Source organism: Nyctereutes procyonoides, unplaced genomic scaffold (assembly GCF_905146905.1).
Source record: "Nyctereutes procyonoides isolate TBG_1078 unplaced genomic scaffold, NYPRO_anot_genome, whole genome shotgun sequence".
NCBI classification, from domain to species: Eukaryota; Metazoa; Chordata; class Mammalia; order Carnivora; family Canidae; genus Nyctereutes; species Nyctereutes procyonoides.
Window position 1 is genome coordinate 57171740 of NW_026575140.1, and position 5212 is coordinate 57176951.

Consider the following 5212-nt stretch of genomic DNA (forward strand, 5'->3'; position numbering starts at 1 on the left):
CCAAAAGGCCCATTGTTGCGTTTTTTATCTACTTTTTATTTTTTGAAGTAGGCTCCACACCCAGCCTGGGGCTTGAACTCATGACCCTGAGATCAGAGCTGCAGGCCCTACGTATTGAACCAGCCAGGCGCTCCCAAAAGCCTCATCGTTTAAGAGACTGTCCTTAGTCTTGCACATTCTGTTTCAGATAAAGTCAGTTCTGTGCGCCTGGGCTCGAGTCATGATCTTAGGGTTCTGGGATTGAGCCCTGAGTTGGGGCGGGAGGGGGGGGAGTCCTTGCTCAGTGGGGAGTCTGCTCCTCCCTCTCCCTTTGCTCCGTTCTCTGCTCATGCTCTCTCTCTCTCAAATGAATAAGTAAAATCTTTTTTTAAAAAGATCCATTTAAGAGAGCACAAGCCAGGTGGGGAGCTTCAGAGACGCCCCTGAATAAATAAAATATTTTAAAAGAAAAGGCATCTAGAGAAAAATAACATGAGGAAGTAATGATTCTGCAAGTTTATCAGAAACTATGAAAGCCAGAAATCTAGGACTTCAAAGCCCTGAAAGATAATACCTAAAACACAAGCGACAAAATAAAATACAAGTGGAACCACATGAAACCTAAAAGCTTCTGTGTGGCTAAAGAAACAATCAGCAAAATGAAAAGACAGCCTACAGAATGGAAAAAATATTTACAAATCATATTCCAGGGATCCCTGGGTGGCTCAGCGGTTGAGCGTCTGCCTTCGGCTCAGGGCGTGACCCTGGAGTTCTGGGATCAAGTCCCACGTCGGGCTCCCCACAGGGAGCCTGCTTCTCCCTCTGCCTGTGTCTCTGCATCTCTCTGTGTGTCTCTAATGAATAAATAAATAACATCTTTTTTTAAATAAATAACATCTTTTAAAAAAATCATATTCTGATAAGGGGTTCATATCTAAAATATATAAAGAGTTCATACTCAATGGCCAACAAAACCAAACCCAAATAGTCTGATTAAACAGGGGTAAAGACCTGAATAGACATTTTCCTGAAAATATATGCCTGGCTGATGGGCACATGAAAAAGTATTCCAAAAAAAAAAAAAGAAGAAAGAAAGAAAGAAAGAAAGAAAGAAAGAAAGAAAGAAAGAAAGAAAGAAAGAAAGAAAGAAAGAAAGAAAGAAAGAAAGAAAAAATGCTCCATATCATTAGTAGAGGGGAACTGCAAATCCAAACCAAATGAGTTATCCTGCCATTCCTACTGGAATAGCTATCCTCAAAAAGACAAGAGATAAAAAAAAAAAAAAAAAGACGAGATAACAAGTGCTGGTGAGGATGTGGAGAAGAGAAATCCATCCATAGACTATTGATTATTATCCTTCAGTATCTTCCAAAAGCTTTATATTTGGGATTTCACATCTAGGTGAATTGTAATCTACCTAAAATTGACTTAGTGGAAGGAAGTGGTTTCCTTGTTTTCCACATAGAAAACCCATTGTTAGGTGGGTAGCTCAGTGGTTGGGCGTCTGCCTTTGGGCCAGGGCGTGATCCTGAGTCACGGGATCGAGTCCCACATCAGGCTCCCTGCATGGAGTCTGCTTCTCCTTCTCCCTCTGGCTGTGTCTTCTGCCTCTCTCTCTCTCTGTGTGTGTCTCTTGCTAATAAATAAAATAAAGAAAAAAGAAAACCCATTGTTCTGGCAAAATTTATGAAATAACTCATCCCATTCAAATGACCTTCTCTGACCAAGTCATGTTCATATGTAATTCCGTATGTTTCTAGGTTCTTCTGTTCCTTTGGTCTATTTTCTCTTCTTCTGTTACTACATTATTATTATTATTATTATTATTATTATTTTAAAATTATTTTTGTTTTTTAAAGATTTTATTTATTCATTAGAGACACACAGAGAGAGGCAGAGACATAGGCAGAGAGAGACGCAGGCTCCCTGCAGGGGGCCCGATGTGGGACTTGATCCCAGGACTCCAGGGTCATGACCTGAGCCGAAGGCAGATGCTCAACCACTGAGCTACCCAGGTGCCCTAGGCAAACATTTTTAATTTGGGCAAAACCACTTGAAGAGATTATGAAGCAAATGGGAATTCTTATCTACTGCTGGTGGGATTGCCAACTAGGAGAATCATGTTGGAAACCAATATGGTACCTGGTACACATCCAGGGAACCCGTTGAGCAACTGTATTTCCAGAATCCACCCTGGAAACCATGGCTGTGTGTGCATTGGGCAGGGGCAGGAGCTTTCATGGTGGCAGTGTTGGTAAATAAATATCTACCACCAGTAGCATGGATAAAGTATATATTTATTTGATTATTTTTTTTAAAAATTTTTTTATTTTTTACTTTTTTTTTTTTATTTATGATAGAGAGAGAGAGAGAGGCAGAGACACAGGCAGAGGGAGAAGCAGGCTCCATGCACCGGGAGCCCGATGTGGGACTCGATCCCGGGTCTCCAGGATCGCGCCCTGGGCCAAAGGCAGGCGCCAAACCGCTGCGCCACCCAGGGATCCCTTTTTTTTTTTTTATTTTTTACTTTCCTTTTAAAGATTTTACTTTTAAGTAATCTCTTAAGCCCTGTTTGGGGAGGTTAAGGGCCAAAGGCAGCCACTTAACTGACTGAACCACCCAGGCACCTGATACAATTGATCATCATCACTATGGTGTGCCTGCCTTTCATCCTCCAAGACTTACTTGATTACAGGAAGCCTGGATCTCCCACTCCCCTTCACCCATCCTCTCCTACCTCTCCCTTCTGGCAACCATCCTTTGTTCTCTGTATTTATGGGTCTGATTTGCTTTCCATTTATTTAATGTTTTCATAATGTATGTTAATGTTGAGGGACCACCTGTCAGGATAATTTCTCATAGAGAAATATCAGTGATATGACACTTGGAAGATTTAGGAATTCATTTAATTTTTTTGTCCTTAAAAAATTATTGCATCTAAAAAAAAAATTATTGCATCTATCACATAGTACGTGCGTGCTATGGACTTAATCTTTGTCTCCTCAAAATTCCCATGCTGGAAACTAATCTCTAATGTGATATTTGGAGGTAGGGCTTTGGGGAGGTGCTTAGGTCATGAGGGTGGAGCCCTCAAGAATGGGATCAGTACCCTGATAAAAAACCCCAGAGGGAGATTCCTTGGGTGGCTCAGGGGTTTAGCGCCTGCCTTCCGCCCAGGGCGCTATCCTGGAGACCCGAGTCCCATGTCGGGCTCCCTGCATGGAGCCTGCTTCTCCCTCTGCCTGTGTCTCTGCCTTTCTCTCTCTCTATGTCTATCATGAATAAATAAATAAAATCATCTTTAAAAAAAAAGAGTTCCCTCACTCCTTCTGCTCTGTGAGGATTCGAGATGTCCATCTGTAAACCAAGAAGCCAGTGGCCTTGACCTTGGATTCCCCAGCCTCTAGAGCTGTGAGAAATACTTGTAAAAAGTATAAACTAGTATAGTATAAACTAGTCTATGATATTGTTATAATGGCCCAAACTCAAGACCATATGCAGATAATCCCATTCTTCTTACACTTTTTTTTTTTTTTTTAAGATTTTGTTTATGAGAGACATAGAAAGAGGCAGAGGGAGAAGCAGGCTCCATGGAGGGAGCCCGACGTGGGACTCAATCCTGGAGACGATCCCAGGTCTCCAGGATCACGCCCTGGGCTGAAGGCAGCACTAAACCGTTGAGTCACCCGGGCTGCCCAATCCCATTCTTTAATGATTTCTAACCTATCATTCTATACGATCAATGCAAGAGATGTCTGGAATTACATTCACCATGTTGATGCTTGTTTCTTGGTGGTTGGATTTGGGAAGTGTTGATATTTGTTTCTTTCCAAAGTGTTTGGGTCTTTTTTTTTTAATTAAAAAAAATATTTTATCCATTTATTCATGAGAGACAGAGAGAGAGAGGCAGAGGGAGAAGCAGGCTCCCATGCAGGGAACCCGATGTGGGACTCGATCCCGGGTCTCTAGGATCAGGCCCTGGGCTGAAGGCGGCACCAAACCACTGAGCCACCAGGGCTGCCCCGCTTGGGTCTTTTATAATGAATATATATCCTTCTTATCAAAACAAATAATTTCTTTTTACTTAAGATTTTTATCTATTCATGTGAGAGAGAGAGATTGAGGGAGAGGCAGAGACACAGGCAGAGGGACAAGCAGGCTCCATGCAGGGAGCCCAATATGGGACTCGATACTTGGGACCCTGGGGTCATGCCCTGAGCCGAAGGCAGATGTTCAACTGCTGAGCCACCCAGGCAATCCAAGTCATTTCTTTCAAAATAATTTAAGGTGAGTGTTAAATACAGCAAAATGGAATCTATAACCTCCATGATATTAATAGTAACTTCCTATTCTTTGAAATGTTTAAATTTAAAAAATTAGAAACATCCAAAGTAAAGCAAAAAGAACCTGCAGAGAATGGAGAAAGTGGATACCCACGTTTAGAAACTAAAGAAAGACAATATGGAATGGCCCCAAACCACAAATTATCCCCAAATCCTTTAACGTCTGCTTTCAAACACACTACTAAGGGTATCCAGAACCTTCTCATGGTTGTTGGTTTGAGGCCAAAACAGAAACTGATTAGAGGGGACTTGAGAAACATGTAGGAAAAATACCAAAAGAAAATGTGCCTCCTAAAAAAAAAAAAAAAAAAAAAAGAAAATGTGCCTCCTGGTGGTGGTGTGAAGGACGGTCACGTTCCCGCTTCTGTAGGACACGGATCCTTCCAAACTTTTCCAGATCACGTATTATGAAAATAGAAGTTTAAAAAGCTGTTGTGTTCCACGTTGCTTTAATGAAAGGCAGGGGCCATTCAGGTTTGACCACAAAACTAGTGAAAAGCCACATGCGGCATCTGGTAGGTACTTGTTTTTTTTTAATGTGTATTTATGTATGTATGTATGTATTTATTTATTTATTTATGATAGTCACAGAGAGAGAGAGAGAGAGAGGCAGAGACACAGGCAGAGGGAGAAGCAGGCTCCATGCACCGGGAGCCCGATATGGGATTCGATCCCGGGTCTCCAGGATCGCGCCCTGGGCCAAAGGCAGGCGCCAAACCGCTGCGCCACCCAGGGATCCCTGGTAGGTACTTGTTCAGAGAAAAGCTGTGCAGTCTGCTCTGGGTTGCCAGCCTCTGGCAGGGGTCAGCAGAGACACGATGGGAGCAGCGCCCAGGGAGGCGGCGGGCCACATCTGCCTGCCTCTCAAAGAAGCAGTAATGCAACACGCG